Below are 17,385 nucleotides of genomic sequence, written 5' to 3' on the forward strand. Positions count from 1 at the left end.
CACATAATGCCCGAGTGGCCTGAGCCCGGACTGGCAACCTCGCAGGTCCTTTTCCCATTAAAGTTTTTTTTTTTCGTCCGTCCGTAAGCAAGCAAAAAATGCAATGGTTCCTAATCCCGCAAGGTTCATGGCTACTAGCTTTACGTGGGTTAGTTGCGATGACATCACCCCTGTGATCCATGTCGGTGATTTCAATGTGGATGTGTCGGGACCGAAAAGGGAGTGGTTTACGCATTTTGTGTTGGAGTCATTTCGCTTGCGATGCCACACCGATCCGGGCCAACCGACTACCTAGTGGCGTGCGCGCATCGATTTGATATTATGAAAGCATGTGTCTGCAGTTACGAGTACGCCGGTCAGTGTATATCATAGCGACCACAAAGCCATTGTGACCGTCGTTACTAAGTGACAATGAGTGACGCAATGAAGTATTTACCACAAGTTTTCTTACCACAATGTTTACAGCTCCACTGGTCATCCACCTTCGCAGGACGGAATGGCCTTGAATAATGTGACGACCGTGTGACGACGGTAGGCTCAAATCAGACACACCATGCCAAAACCGAATAAGCATTTGCTCCATTTTTCTTTCCTCCTTTTCTTTTCTTTCTTGCCCAGCCAAAGAAAGAAATTCGCATTAACGTTGCACGTGCGGCCGGCTGGTTACTGACTATGCCTGAAGCTCTTCCATATCACGTTCTGGTGACAGCAGATAACGGACACGTGTGTACACTTCGCGACCTACTCGTGTTTGTCAAGTGGATGTGTTTCGCAGAGCCCATGGAAAGACAGATAGAGAGCGAGAGAGAAAGCAAGGCGAGGAAATGTGGGCAGGTGAACCAGGTGAGCTTCCGGTTTGCTACCCAACACTGAAAGCTAAGAAAAAGGGGGGAATAGAAAGAGGGAGAGAGGGATCACTGGAAGCTCACAGTAGGACTCGCAGCAGGACTACAATCAGTCGCCGAGGCCGGTGGGTTTCAAAAACTGCGTTATATATCTAAGTCTATAGTGTCACTCACCACGTTTGTGAACGCAAATGAACCTTTGATGCAAAAAAAGAAAAAGCAGATTGGTTCTAGCGGTGGTCTCTAGGTTCAAAAGTTTGTTGGACGTATGGTGAGACACTTCCGGCCATTGAAGGCGACGCTAACGGAGACCAATCACCGGGCTCAATTCACATGCTCAACCACCAATCGCCATGCAGAAAAAAAAGAAAAAAGAAGCACTAGTACATGAGCCGGGCTCTATACAGATATGTCCTGTTCCAATTCTATTAACCTTGAGGTATTGAATAAAATAAATCAAAATCTGGTATTTTACGTGTCAAAACCACCGTGTTAATGAGGTTCGCCGTAGTAGAGGACGCCGGATTAATTTTCTACCACCTGTGGTTCTTTAACGGGATCCTAAATCGAAATTTCCAACAAAGGTTTGCAGTCATCGAAGTGCGGCCGCTGCAGCGGCAATCGAGCCTACGACCTCTAGGCTCAGTATCGCAATTCCGTAGCCACTGGGCTACCGCGGCCGGTAAATTGACGTATTCCCTTCTTTGTACAACCCCAATGCCTTAATTGCCGGGTTGGATCGCCAGCCTAAGGTCCAAACAATGAATTATTCTTAAATTAGTAAGGAAGCCTTCATTGTGGTGAGGCCGCCTTATGTCGCTCTAAAATCTTCATTACTGAGGCGCCCTCAGTAAAGGCTTCCTTGGTGCTTCTTCAGCGTAGCTACATTTCACGCGTCCTTACGCGGCTGCTGGCCCTGAACGAGCGCGTCACCTCGCTGCTTGGTCACGTGACGTTTGCTTGCGAATGAGCGCTGTTCCCCGCCTGCGGAGAAGCGCGAGCACGGCACGTATTACTAGGCATGTTCGTTTCAGCCGCATGTTCGGCATGAATGGCATTGATAGGCGTTTCACGACGTTGGCATGCCAGTGTTTCTGAAACACATCAAAGTGCGCGCTTGAATTTGGTACGTCTTCACGTTTAGTAAACAAAACTAGAAAAAAGCGTCGACGCGTCTCTGTATTAGCACTTCAATAAAAAGAATTCAGCGAGGACAAAACATCTTCCTAATGAATAATGGTGTTGGCGTAAAGTTTTAAAGAGATGCTCTCGAACCTAGGCGCGCGGCAGCCGTTCCTTACGTGAGGAGGAGCGAAGGGAGCTTCCAGAGTACGCTTGCTTCCTCCATCGGTCCTTCGCTGTTAGGAGGCCTCACGTAAGGTTAGGAAGCGGTTGAAGGAAAGGAACGTTTCATTGTTTGGGCCTAAACCCTCTAGCAGCTGCAACACACCGCCACCACTGGCACGAGCGAAGCACGGTTTCTGAGGTGAGTGCTGATTCGGGACTACCTAATTGTTTGTCTAAAAGATAAGTACTGCATTGCATTCAAAATAGTGTGCAAACAAAAGCTCTTAGAGATATTGGAGAACTTTACCCCCCAAAAACGACTCTAGCACGCGATACTACTACAAAATTCGCGGCGAAGTCACGCTTACGTCAGCGGTGACGTCAAGTAAAGTCAGTTCTGACGCAAATAGTCAATTTCCTACCATCAAAGAAAAGACACACAAAAAAGAGAGAAAGTTTTCAAAGAATGCTCCATCCGGTATAAAGTGGGTGTGTTTGTTTGGGTGTCCCTTTAACGACGCCGACTCGAACGGGCGCGCCGCCGTAAATGGGTTCATTTTAGTGTTCCTCCATTTACAGGAACACTAGTTCAACTTGTTCACCAGTCGAACGCTAGTCCGACTGAAGAGCCATGCAAATGAGGAACGGAACGACGCCTGACGGCGTCCGCGAAGGGTCTAAGGCTCCTTTGGCTGTCGGCACACACATGCTGCCGGCGAATAAAAAGGCAGCCCCTCCCCACGCACTGCGTAAACAAATCGCGCTGCGTTCAAGGCAGCTATAATATGAGGCGCCGATATAGAGTGCCACCAGGCTATAGTTTGACGTTTTCACGGCCCCCTTTGCACCGGCTTTTCCACCCGACTTCCTATCGCTCTTTCTCCTTGCGAAGTCTTCCGAACGCCAGCCCGACCTCGCCGCGGCGGTGAAAGTGGGCCAGGCGCCGCGGAAAGGATGCGCGGGAATAAAAGGGTTTATTTTGTTTGCTTTCTCTCCTACTCTGATCCCGTCTTCTTCAGAGTGGGTCGCGGTTTCTCTGGGTTGTTGAATAGAACCACCGCTTGTTAGCCGACCGACAAAGGCACGCTTTTCCCATTCTAGTCGTGCATACCCGAAAGCCGCACGGCGGTTTAACTAAAGGAGAGGACGCCAAAGAGAAAGAAAAAGTGAACACCAAGAGCAAGATTGCGAAGATTACGCTTCTGCACTCGCCCCCTCATCACCGAAGAAACGCGCTTCCAGGCCATTCGGGTCACTGAAAGACGCGTTTCGGGAGAGTTGCTCGAAAGAGGATGGCGAAGACCGGACGAAGCCCATTCTCAGAGCAAGTATACAGACGGGCTTGTGTGCGTTGGAAGCAATGCAATTGCTGAACTCCAACCGCCGCACACCTCGTGCAACGAAAGGCACTTTTCGCTTTCCGTCGGCGTGCAAGGATGAAGCCTGACAGTGTAAATGACTTCGACGTTAGTTTGTTCCCGTGCAATGCGTGCGTATACGTGCATGTGCCCGTGTTCCCTTGTTTTTCACCTCTGTGATTTCCCTTCCGGGCGCCTAGCCGAGACTCAGCCTTTGAAGCTTTCATTAATGAGCCCTCCTATGACTCTGAAAGCCTTTATAGAAAAAAAACAAGCGAGACGCAAAAGAGCAGTCATCTGTGCAAGCGTTGTATCTAAAAAGAACTACTGAGCCTAACTTTTTTCTCTTTCAAGAGGAACGAGTAAAGAGGAGGTATAGTTATTCAAAATACGGTTGGCACGGGCTTTTTCTTTCTTTTTTGAGGGAATTGTGCGTACGGTTTAACTGAAATTAAAAGTGAGGGTAAGGAGACACTTCGTTTCTTGCTTCCTTCTTCGTAAATGACAAGGTCTTTATGTTTTACGTTGGGCATAATTTCTTCCCCTTGTTAATGAGTCACTCTTCGTTAACACCGACAGTACCGTGCGCCGACTGCTAGGCAGGCAAGGGGGGTCCAAAAGGAGACGAGCGAAGTAGCACGCCTCCGTCTACGCTATTTCACTTATATGAAAAGTATAAGCTTGTTTTTAAATGCTGTTCTTGTGTCATGCGTGTTTCATCGAGGGAAAGGGTTTCTTACCTGCAGACTGGCGGCCTTGTAATGAAGCTTACGACCAATGTTCTCTCCGGTCGTCGCTCTGCAAACGTGCTAGGTGGTAAGAGTTGCGAGTCTAGACGCTACGTTTTATAATTTAGGAGCCCAGATGCGCGAAAAGGGCAGACGTAGCCAACGGTGTCGCACTGTCTCTCACCTAGCCAGTGGTTAAATCAGCAGCTCAGGAGAAACAAAGAGAGAGAGAGAGAGAGAGAGAGAGAGAGAGAGAGACGCCTAATTGCGTCCGGGTCGCTACAATACTTTGCGAGATGAGGAAACCGGAAGTAAAGGAAACGGAAAAGAAAAGAAATAGGTGCGTGCGTCGGCACAACATCGCCGGCTCATCGCTCACAACATCGCTCACAGATGCCGCTAGAGTCCACGGTCCCAAAATATATTCTTTTGTGAACACTTTGTAGTCCAGTCTCGGCTTAACCCTCCATTGCATGGCGTCCCATATTTGGCACATACCGGTTACCATTTTTTTTTTCGCGTGTGTGAGATTCCCAGTTGAGAATGTGATACCGTCAGAGTAATTCTCATAATTATGCGCACCTATTTTGGGGAAGTGCTGCCATCTCTTGAGCGATACGCAAAACAGAGGTGAAGTAGATTTTGGGAAGCGACGTGAAACTCGGAGGGGGCAAACACGAGCCATTGGTTCTTTTTTTTTCTCTGAAGATTTCCACCGCGGACACATAGAAAAATTATTTTGGCATATTTTTTGGTCTCACGGATTCAAGCCAGGTATTAGTTTTCTCAATTTCATCTTTACCTACAGCAGAGAATCCGAAATTGGTGTGTGCCATATTTGGCACAGTATGCACTTGAAAGGCAAACTATGGTAACGTGCTGCCATCTGTTCAATAGCCCGAAGCTGCAGGTCACTCACTCACAAGATGGAATTTTGTCGATCGGTACGGTGAGGGTGAATCGTCTACCAAACTGCCGCTTGAAAAGCGAAAAGGAACTGAAATGTAAAGGACGTAGTGCTTCACGGGTACTCAGAAGCGCGATAGATGACGTGGAGTTACTGTGTGTGCGGTGGTACGATAGCCGCGCCGTGACATTTCTGCCGAGATCCAGTCCAAAAGAGTAAGTACTGATTTACCTTCGCCAAGGAGTTTTGCGAAATGGATTGCCCCAGCGTAGTAAAGGTCCACAACAGGCACATGGGCAGGGTCGACCTGCTGGACTCACTGCTTGGACTTTACCGCATACATATCGGGTCGAAGAAATGGAACTTCTGAATTTTTACGCATATGCTAGACTTATCGGTAGTAGCAGCATGGCTATTGTACAGGAGGGTCCAGGAGCAGCTTGGGAAGAAACAAGTACTACCGCTGGCTCAATTCAAAGTATAAATTGCAGAATGCCTTACCTCGCATAACAAGTGCCTACCCAACAAGCGACCAGGAAGGCCTTCTAGTCAAGACATCGAATTCCAGGTTCAAATAAAAAAAGCACAGGGACCAGTGGCCGCAATGCCACCCAAAGACGACCGATCTGACCAACTCGGCTACTGGCCAGAATTTGATGAGAAGAAACACGGATGTAAGCGGCCATCTTGCACAAACAAGTCGTCGATAAGATAGAGGAAGTGCAAAATTCATCTCTGCCTTAAAGCAGCAAACAACTGTTTCATTTCATTCCACACATCGCGCTAAAGAGACGACCGTCCGTGAAGCTTTGTTTTCCGCCCATGGCAGCAAGAGCGCTCGGCCATCTTCATGGTGTGCCATATTTGGCACAAAGCTGTATCTTTATTAATACAGTCGTTATAACTTTTTGTATATGTGTTTGCTCATTCAATCAATAATAAAAGCAGAAAAAAAATAATTTTTTAATATAGCTTTTTCATAATTCATGCAATAGAGGGTTAAAACCGCACACAATGAGTGTCTTTCATCATCAAAAGAAGGGCAGCAGATGAGGATGTGCAGTATGGTGTAGTCGCAATCAGAAAAGTTGCAATCACAAACGGACAGTTCAGTGAGGTCAAGAAGAATCAGTGGAATGGTGAAATATGAACTACAGATAGGTTTTTGTTTGGCCTTACAATTCGTAGCTCTGGCTCCCCATTCCTAATGTTGTGCTTCTATAGAGTTCAAGGCGCAAAGTTGAAACGAATAACAGATCCATGCAATGACGAGAAGTGTGAGCAATTTTTTTTGTCTTTCTATCGCTAGTGTTTCGTGCAGCTATCTCCGCTAATTGTGGGAGCGGCTGACATTTCTTTTCTTTAATTAAAGGTTTGCGCTAAGCGGATTCGCGTTCAACGCCGAGGCTGGTTGCACCCGCAATAACACGGCACACAACGCCAAAGGACGCTTTTTTGCATAACAGTGAAGCACTGCTGTGGAGCGCACCACCATCACCACTGCAACCGAGGCAGCGAGTGAATAGAGACATGCTCGAAGTGATCTCGTGCTGCTCGTATATCTTGACGAAAGTAGTCATTATTGCGCGCTTAGGGTCATATTTCAGCCAAGAAAGCCTCTCAACAGCTGTCGTCATGTGTGGAGCATTAGCCACGCTACTGGGTCAGCCGCGAGACTGGCTCGCGTTGGGGCGCTGGGCCAAAGCGAGGACAGAAACGACGATGCGTAAAAAAAAGAAAGGCGAACGTACACCCTGCAGATGCCAGAAGCACGACGGCGTGCCCTCTGCGCTTGGCATTGGTTCTATGTGAAGCGAATGTCCCCGAAGAAAGACGTTCTTGGCAGCGACATGCTCGGCCCAGAATAATTACAGCGCAGACATTGTAAGCAGTGACAAGTGTGACAACGGTTAATCTGGTGAGTCGCGGTTGCTTTTTGCGCGATAGAAACCCCCCTGACGTTACGGAGAAAAAAAATATAGAAACAGTAAAATCAGTTGGCAGCGAATAGCTGAATGGACCGCGAAAGGCTTCGTTTGTTAAAGTACTTCGCGTTTGAAGTTTTCGTTCTAACGTTCCGGCAGGGGAGCCCAGTCGCACAACAGCACATGACTGCGACAGCGTTCGAACCGAGAAGCCAAAGCTCCAAGCATGCTGCTATCCTTACGCGCCATTTGTCTATCAGATCGCGACAACTTATCCTAAATATACGCCCTTTCATGCGGTCACGACTGCAGATGCCTCGGTCACTTCATTCGACACAACGGAGATTTGTGGGTTAAGATTTTCTGAGCCACTTGTAAAACGAAAACAACACGCTATTTTGTAGCAGCTCCGATGTCACGGCATAAAGATTTCACGAAGTAAAAAGTAATGAAAAAAATACAAATTTTGGGGGGACGCTTAAGCCTCGCCTTTAAGAGTGGAACGCGACAGCATTCAAAGATACCCGACTGCTTCTCACGCTTCCCGGCAACTGCAGCTTATGTAACCGTAATGTTTTCTTGGAAACGCTGGCGGCGAGTGCTGTGCACGAAGGCGGGCTTTGCGGTTCTTCTTTTTCTTTCTTCTTTTTTTTATAGGTGCTGCAAGGACCCGAGCGGGCCGGGCCGCTCCTACTATAACACAGACTTCAAACAGCAGCTGGAAAACGCTTTGCCGTTAAAAGAGGTCTGAATTTGAGTTTCTGCGTTACAGAATTATGTTTTCTCGTATATTCAAATTACAGTCCGACACTATAGTTTCTGTAGGTTGTGCGTAAGCCGTACTTTACCAATTTCCTAACGCATATTGCTTTGAGAAATTCGATTAGTTCTGTAACGCCTATGCGCCACGCGGAGGGCCAGCGTAGATCGGGATGCTTCGTTCGAGATAATTTTCTCGGACGGAGACGCCGCCGCCGGCGCCGACATGGGATTTTTTTCGACGCAGAGCCCTTAACAATATAGTGTTAATAACACACGAAAGTTAGAAAGGCAGTGGCATTTCGGCATAAAGCACCCATCTTTATATTATACGTTAAACTGTGCCTAACGTATTTTCTCAGTTGTGCTGCTACGTTTAGTTTCAACCAAGGTAATACTGACTCTGTTATCACGCTTGAAATGTCCTCCTCTCGTTTAAGTTTTGAGTGAGGCATAAAAGTGAATGATCATTCATTACAGCGCGGGCGTTGCATGCGCAGGTTGAAAGGGTTGAGAGTTCTAAAATATGGCGAAAATACGTTCCGCGTTGCTACCGTTCGTTTGCGCGTACGAAGAGCCTTTTGTTTACAAGCCTTCACCGTGAAATACAGCGTAGTTCTGACGACCGCTTTGAAGCCCTCACCTCGACCATTCGCGCTATAAGCTGCAAGCGCTAAGAAACCGACAGCAACGGCAATACTCGAGCTGAGAATGCGTCTCCGCCAACACATATGGAAACAGCAAAGCGCTACTATGAGAAAGCAAACATCCGTTAAACGGCAGACGTGGAGAAAAAGAAAAAAACAGAAAGAAGACGACGAGTCCGAACTGCAAAGCCTTCGAGCGCGCAACACGCGAAGCGCGTGCGACTTTGACAAACTCGGGAATGCAGACGCTTTTGAGGCACAATCACCTCGGCGCCTTCGCGCTGGAAGCGGCGAAACATTCACGCCAGCCCGAACAAAGAGCCAGCCGACCGGCGCGCGAGAAATATCAGCGACGCGCATCCCATGCTCCTGTTAGGAGGTTCCCGCGGAATGCGCCTTGAGCTGCCAAAAAACGCGCGTTCGCCACGCCGCGGCACCCCCCCTCCCCCCACGCACCACCATCCCCTTCCACACTTCCTCGCTTCTTTTTTCAATGCCTCTGGCCGTTTCTTTTACTCTGCGAGCAGGATTCTTGGCCCGTGGCCAGAGCTTTCTAACCGGGGACGCCGACCCGGCATGGCCGCACGTCTTCAAACGCCGAGCTTTCGCAAGCAACGGAGACCTGGATCTGTTCGAACGAAGTTTGCCAGAAAAAGCTTTGCGTAACCAATCAGTTTCGTCGACAGTAAGCATCACTACTGCATCGGGTAAGGACAGGATCTGCCTATATACACCAGCGTAGCTATTTAAGACGCGGTGTTTCGATTCTACACTCGCTACGACACATGCAACGAAGCAGATAAAATACATCGGACATTCTGTGGTCCTGCCCAAGCTGACGTGATTCCTTGAAGGGCGCGTTCTTCCTGAAAACATTGTGAAGAAAGACCTTGCACATGCGTGCTCTTGCTTTTCGAGAGCACTCGTATAGTCTGCAAGGAAGCTTCGCATCTTCTTACATTCTTAAGAGGAACTTATTTCCTGTATTTAAGAGTAACATACACAAGTGACATTGCAAGAGACGCTCAGGCGGAGACATTGCCGTCTACGATTGCCAGGGTAAACCCACGTGTTGCTACAATCCACCATCACCACTACCACGAGTACGCAGAAGGAATAAAGAATGCCATCGCTAAATGACATCCGACGAGTGACTTCCTGGTTGGGATGCCGCCGTTAGGTGTCATTACGTGTTAATAGACAAAACGCTAGGAGTTGCTGCCATGCAATGAAGGAAAAGGAAAAGCCACTGTCGGATACAAGAAAAAGAATGGTTTGCTATATCATGCTACGTATACACCATCATGGAGACAAAAAGTATAACGAAGATACTTCACCGGATAACGTCCTCGTCATAAAACAATGATGCAGCTTGCCAGAAACGTCGGTAAGGGAGGAATACACAGACCAGGACAAAATAACCAACCATCAGATGTGCTGCGGGCGTCGTGATATTATCTCAAGAGAGAGAAAGAGAGAGAAAAACAGGGAGGTTAGCCAGTGTAGATCAGCTAGCAATCCTGTGCTGGGGTAAAGAGTAAATGGAATTAAAGATGATGGAAAGAGGCACACGCAAAAAAATGAAAGCTCACATCTTGTACACGATTGCTACGTGGCGCGCGACACCAGTTATAGTCTTTCACAAAGTCCACTCGTCCTCAAAAAGCGCGACAGCGCGTTCAATGCCTTGTGTGCTGAAGACGCTCTCGACCAGTGTCTGAAGATTCTGATTTCCGACAAAGGGCTGCAGGTCTATCTGATGCGTTTGAGGGTTTTCTGCTAGGCGCAGTGAAACGACGACATTCACAAAAAAGAATCCCAATTGCCTCCTCGCAGCCACACTCGCCGCATGTTCGGTTGTCGACCATTCTAATGCGACATGAGTACGCGTTTGCGAAAGCCACGCCGAGCCACGGGTGGCATAAAAGCGTTTCTTCAGCTGGCGATCCACTCAGAATGTGATGTGAGACCTACGAAAAGTTGGCCCTGGAAAGATTTCTGCTTGCCTGCTCCCCACCTACGTACCCATCGGTAGGACTCCGGGACATGAGTCGATACATAGCAATCAGCAGGTACACGCCTGTGCCCGAGCGCATGCACACCGGGAGCCGCGAGAGAGATGCGCCGAGTATAGTTCCACCCCAAGCCCATACCATATTACATATGCGCACATCCTGTACAATCCTACTAACTGTCACGAACAACACGACCACCTCCGCATAGCGCACTCACGCGAGAGGAAGCCGTAGTATGCCGGAAGCTCCAAACAAGCACATATCCACACTTGAGCCTCTATACCGCGCCATACACCCTGTGCTGTAATTTTATAAATGCCCACACTGCAATGAATGCTCAACGCATTGCCACATGGTATGAGCATACGAGTGCATTCCAGAGCTCACACCCATAACACACCCCATCACACGCAGGCAGCGCTGTCAAGCTCTGACTCGGCGGACCAAATGGAACTAGTCAACCGAGCGATAAGTGCAGGCCGCAGCACTTCTGGACTCCTGCCCTGCAGAGCGGAGGAGCTATATACACTGTTAGATATGGAGCTGTTTCCTGCGATTACTTCGAGTTCCCCAGACCACATCGGATTGCAGCACAGCTAATTGAGGAATGCAGAAGCAGGAAAGTGCATTCCAGAGAAGCGGCCGAGCAAACAAGTTTAAGGCAACAAGTTCACGTGCCAACAGGTTCGTGCGTCGCCGGGATTAGAAGGGGGCCTCGTACAATGGAGCTCAATCGTCCCCCTTCGGCTTTGAAGAAGGCATCTGCTACCGCTGCGGAGCCGAGCCACCGGGTGCAGGTGGGCCCTTGTGCAATGAAGCATGAGCGCCCCCCCCTCCTTCTCCAGCCTAGAAGAAGTGGATTGCCAGTCTGCGAGGCAAGACCGCAGAGAGCCGCCAAGTGCGACACCGCGACACGGGCGCCTACCATTGGCTGAAAGTGGCGTCATCGGAGCGGACTCTCCCATTGGTCAAACATGACGTGACTTACAGTGCTCGAAGGGTTTATAAGAAGCCTTCCAGAGAGACCTGAGGATTCTGGGACATTCCCTGCTTCCCTGATTCACCACTCTCGAACTTCTTGCCGCGGGCCGCAGCGTCCGAGTTGCTGCCGGCCCGTAATGTCTGTACGACTGTTAATTGACGCTCACCTCCTTGTATAATATGTAAATTAAATCCTCCCAAGTTTGTGGTTTTTCATCCTGAAGTCCGTCCCCTCAACCCCTACATCTGGTTGGCAGCGGTAGGATCGCCTCCGAATGCATCAGCTGGTGGCAGCGCTACGGATAAACCTTCGTCGAGAGAGATCCTAAGGAACCGGGAAGAGCGAAGAAGAGTGAGCCTTCGTCGAAAGAGGTCCGAAGAAACTGGGAGTAGCGAAGAAGGAGCGAGCCTTCGACCCAGGGAGTCCGGAGGAACCGGGCACAGCGGACAAATGAGCCGGATGGCAGGGTGCTGCAACCGTAAGTGAGCGCGTGGTTTTTTTCCTTATGTTTCGCCAGACTCAAAGGTTGTGTGTTCAATTTTGATAGTTCTGGGAATCGGGAATTTGTTGCATTGTGTGTTTGCACAAATTAATTAAGGAAAACAGTTTTAACCACCTGTCGGGGCAGCTGCCATGGATCTTAGAAGGTTGACGAGGTTAGACTTGTTGTTGGTGTGCGACGATTTGGGAGTTGAGGCGGACGAACGGATGAAAACGCCAGCTATCATAAAGGCGATTAACGATAGTGGCAATGATGGCAAAAGCATTGAGCTTGCTTGGGAGGTGATACAGGAGCCACGGGAGCGTGTGCGTCGTGTACGTTTGCGGGAGCGTCGTGAGCTTAGGAGTGAGCTTAAGCGTGAAGAACGCGAGAATGAACGGAAGCAGGAGCTTCAAGAACTTGCTCTTATGTGTCAGCGTCACGAACGTGAGAAGGCACGCGAACGTGAGAATCAACGTAAGCTTGAGCGAGAGGAAAAGTATGAGAGAGAGAAGGCAGCACTGATCAAAGAGATACAGCATTGTGATCAGTTATTGGCACAGAGACAATGGCTGTCTGGGAATTCTGTAGGAAGTACAGAGCGAAAGAATGAGGAAGTGTCTAGCGGACTTTCGCCAGAAGCCGACGAAAAGAATAGTGCCTGTGAGATTAGCTGCAGATTCATAAGTGAAGGGAAAAGGCTCGCTGCTAACGATGCCTTAGTGGCAACAGAGGCCGTTAAAGGCCGCAAGGAGAGCGACGAGGTGCTGTGCCAACAGATGACTGTAGAGACAGCTAGGCCAGCTGCGAACAAATTGGCACAGTTACCGAGCGTGTGCGTCGCTGGTAATGTTAGCGAGGTTGCTAGCGAAGAAAAGGGTACTGTTGACGCGACAGACGCGAGCACCCATGTCAGGTCCGATCTGCGTGCAGAAGTGAAGTGCGAGCTGGACGATGCAGTTGAGAATATTTCTCGGGGTGGCGAGCTCCGTAGCTCACGAGAGAACAACTGCATTGTTCAGGGATCGGTGCGGCTCTCCGCCAGTCTAGATAGCCTAGATAGGGATGGTTCAGTCATTAATCATTCGGACTGTGCGCGTGAGACAGCGATCGATACCGACGGGCTGTGTGCCGATGCACAGCGTGAGCTGGGCAATGTAGTAGAGGGCAGTTCGCAAGAGTGCGAGTTGTCTAACTCGAGTAAAGCCTGCTGCATTGTGCCAGAGTCGGTTGGGCTGTCCGCCAGTCGAGGCAAAGTGAGAGTAGATTTAAATGTAAATCACTCAGACCGTGCGGGTAAGAGACCGATCCGGGCCGACGAAATGTGTACCGGCCAGCACGAGGCACGACGAGGCGACATGAAAACGAGTGCAAAGAGAAAGCGCCGTAAAAAGAAGCGCGGTAAAGACCGAAAGTCGGTAATTAATGGAGCGCCGCCAAAAATGGCGAGAAACCCAAAAGGGCAGGGCGCGAGGAAGAAGGTGCGGTCGTCTAGGACGATGTTGACGCATCCAGAACGTTCGAGCCACCGGTCCAAGGGGGACCGCGAAGAATGTTCTGCACGGACGCGGACAGAGGGCACGAGGCTGTTAAACTCCTCGTCGTTCCGTAGTTCTTTTCATAGCTCAGCGTGCAGTTCGAAGAAACGCAAGGTGGCAGGACGAGACCAGGTGGGGAGTAGCGACGCGGTCAATCGTTCGTGTTGAAAGCGGGGCGCGGGGACGCAAATTGGCAGGAGACGGTAACGGCTTGGGGGAGCTGATAGTGAATCAGCCCTTTTGTTGTCTCTCGGCAGCCAGAGTAGCTTTGAGACCACGCCCACCGCGGGTCAGGCTGAAAGTATGAGTCAGTCGTAAGCAATCGGGAACAGGAAGCCAAGAGAGCTTCCGTAGAAGTAAAACGTGTTATTTTGTTTTATTTTTGAACATCGGAAAGTTTTCGCGAATTGAGACTAGGTTTTCTTTCAATGTGTAAGGTTTGAGCTTTCTTTATGTTTTCGGTTTGAGCAAGCTCCGAGATTTGAAAGATGAGGTTTATGTAATCATGTAGTCTCGCGAGATGTTCATTAATAAGTAGATAGGCTTTTTTTTGTGTGTGTGAGTAACCTGAGGGTCAAGGTTATCGTTCAGAGGCCTATGGTAAAGCGCGTGTGTTATTTAACCTGCCTTTTATGTGTTTTTGAATTTTCTAAGGTTAAGCGCGTAGATTTTCAGTGAGTGCATGATTTGCACTGAGAAGCGTTCTTAGTTCCATTAGCGCATGTCCTGTGTGGACGGAAGGAAGCAGATTTATGACTGGGTTGCTCGTGTGTGTTAGGGCAGCCGTATTCTGACTTCTCTGATAAGTATGCGTGGAACGAGTTATTAAGACGCATTATTTTAAGGGTTCTGCGGAGTGTGTAAGTCCCGCAAGTTTAATTGTTCGTTTATGTCACGTGTCCTGTAGGACTTTCAGGAAAGAAACGTGAGTAAGCGTGAATGAAAAGTGCCTACAATGCAAGTACGCGTTCTGTTTAGTGACCACAAGGCTGGTGCACTTGTGATTACGTACTTGTGAGGTTGACCAGATTATTCAGTAGCACCAATACGTGCGATAAGTACGCCACTGCGATAGATTGGAAACATGCTGTTCGTGTAGTTAGGCCACTTAAGTTATGGTCGGCTGTTTTCATTTGTTGTTTGCATCGTCAGCGACCCTTTTGTTTTGCAACAACAATAATAGTCTGGTCTTGTGGGCAATCGAGGAGAAATGGATAGCTGTTTGGAAGGGTGGTTGGAACTGTTTTGTCAAAATTGGGGAACTAAAAGATCAGGGTTGATTTTGACTCAGTAATAGCCTGGCGAGTCAGGGGTGAAGAGCCTGCGCTTACGCGTGGTGCAGCGCTGTGTTGTTTGGTTTGTTTGACGTATGTTCTCCAGGGCCCAGGATCCCGAGGGTTGTCAAACGAGGCTCGACCCCAGTACCCTGCAGCTTCTTTCAGCGTTCCTCATGGCCAGCGAATTGAGTTCACCGGCCATTCAGAACAACCGGGGCGAGGACGAGCTGTTAGATATGGAGCTGTTTCCTGCGATTACTTCGAGTTCCCCAGACCACATCGGATTGCAGCACAGCTAATTGAGGAATGCAGAAGCAGGAAAGTGCATTCCAGAGAAGCGGCCGAGCAAACAAGTTTAAGGCAACAAGTTCACGTGCCAACAGGTTCGTGCGTCGCCGGGATTAGAAGGGGGCCTCGTACAATGGAGCTCAATCGTCCCCCTTCGGCTTTGAAGAAGGCATCTGCTACCGCTGCGGAGCCGAGCCACCGGGTGCAGGTGGGCCCTTGTGCAATGAAGCATGAGCGCCCCCCCTCCTTCTCCAGCCTAGAAGAAGTGGATTGCCAGTCTGCGAGGCAAGACCGCAGAGAGCCGCCAAGTGCGACACCGCGACACGGGCGCCTACCATTGGCTGAAAGTGGCGTCATCGGAGCGGACTCTCCCATTGGTCAAACATGACGTGACTTACAGTGCTCGAAGGGTTTATAAGAAGCCTTCCAGAGAGACCTGAGGATTCTGGGACATTCCCTGCTTCCCTGATTCACCTCTCTCGAACTTCTTGCCGCGGGCCGCAGCGTCCGAGTTGCTGCCGGCCCGTAATGTCTGTACGACTGTTAATTGACGCTCACCTCCTTGTATAATATGTAAATTAAATCCTCCCAAGTTTGTGGTTTTTCATCCTGAAGTCCGTCCCCTCAACCCCTACAACACTCGCTTCGCTCGCGTGCTCTTCCGTATAAAGTTTATTATCTCTCTTTCAGCTCGCGATGTCCCCGGCGGTGGACGAAGCTGTAGATGCGGATCCAAAATATTAAGACGAGCGTTTGTGAATTCCGCCGAGTTCCATTATGCCAATGTCAGTTCGCGTGCTGGCGAGCGAACCCTTGTAAAGCTGCGTCATTTCGTGACAGTGGCGTTGCTACGCAATGTATACCCTCATGGGCCGATGGGGCGGCCTCATCCGCGTGGTCATTACCATGCAGAGCGATAAAATGTTGCAAAAATGCCGGTAATGAAAGTTACCAACGTTTCTAACAACGTCAAATCAATCAAGACTACGTCTTTGTCTCGATAGTCAAAGGACAACCTTATAGTTAAACAGCGGTACACAGATCATCATAAAACTTAAGGCAGTTTTAAACTCGATAACGTGGCATTATAGAGATAACATTGCTTGAAGCAGCCGCACATTGTGTTTAAGTGCCTCTCTGACTCAAATGTTAACTCTCCACGTTTGAAACATGCTCTTGCAGCTGCCTACAGCTTGTTCACGTCACGAGGAACAACTACATCGGCCACAGTCTCAGATTTAAGAACAAGTGTCATTCATTACGAAGTGCGTCAAGAAGATTTCACAAGACGCAATTAACCTATGTGCCTCATCGCTCATCAGCCTAGAAAGTTACAAGAGCATTCGACCGGATGGTCACCTACGTACTGTCCCATGCAAAAGTAGCGCACCCGAAGAATTGTTCAAAAGGTGATTGACCACGATTTTACGTTATAATTACCGTTCTTTGTTTGTTTCTCTGTTTGTTTGTTTGTTTGTTTGTTTGTTTGTTTGTTTGTTTGTTTGTTTGTTTGTTTGTTTGTTTGTTTGTTTGTAGCGTAGTCTTATAGCCACCTAAAGAACATGCTCAAGTCGTAAAAAAAAAGAACGACCTGTTTGCCAGATTCACACTCTAAAATCAGACGTTTGCTCCTTAGGGTACACGCTGCATCTTCTACCTGGATCATGTAATCAAAACTCGCTGCGCTTCCTTGAATCTCTTCTCTAGTGCACTTTCGTATTCTCTATTTGCTTTCGCACTTTCTAACATCAAATATGGCAGCCCGAATGTGGCAAAATGCAGAAAGTGCATGGTCCAGCTTTTTCTTTTTTTTCTTTTGTTAAGCAGGACCGCCACACGCACTGAAGCCCACTGTGATCTCTTCTGATCTGTACCCGAATTAATGCGCAAAATTGCGGCCGACTCCGTAGGTCAACACCCGGAAAAAAAATGATGAGGCGCCCTGCATGGCGCTTAGCTAGGATGAACAAAAAAAAGGCGGCTTTATACTACCGCAAAGATAGTGTGTCCCGGAAGTAACGATCTCTGGCCGCCTTGACAGGTCGGTGAGAGAAAGCTGGCCAACTGCACCGGTAGCTGCAGGACGAGTCCGTGCGGGAACAGTAAATCGATGCCATGCGCGGCAAGCTGCCTCGTGTGATACGTGAGCCCCATAGACCCCTGCCTCCATAAGCACATGGTTCGGATGCTGACCACGGCGTCAGGAATATACAGTCTTCCTATTTTTGTTGCCTTCATTTAACCCTGATTCCCTCACTATTATTATTATTTGTTTTGAGCACATATACACATATACAAAGTTAACAGGAAAGAGGAAGCGACGAGCAGGCTGGCAACTGCCACCGGAA

General features: G+C 48.9%; 1 protein-coding gene across 6 annotated transcripts in view; it reads right to left on the reverse strand.

Moving 5' to 3' along the window:
- The window catches only part of LOC135900324 (kin of IRRE-like protein 3), a 636,778-nt gene that overhangs the window by 120,518 nt on the left and 498,875 nt on the right, over positions 1-17,385 (reverse strand). The window lies entirely within an intron of this gene.

Source organism: Dermacentor albipictus, chromosome 1, assembly GCF_038994185.2.
Source record: "Dermacentor albipictus isolate Rhodes 1998 colony chromosome 1, USDA_Dalb.pri_finalv2, whole genome shotgun sequence".
Classification (NCBI taxonomy): domain Eukaryota; kingdom Metazoa; phylum Arthropoda; class Arachnida; order Ixodida; family Ixodidae; genus Dermacentor; species Dermacentor albipictus.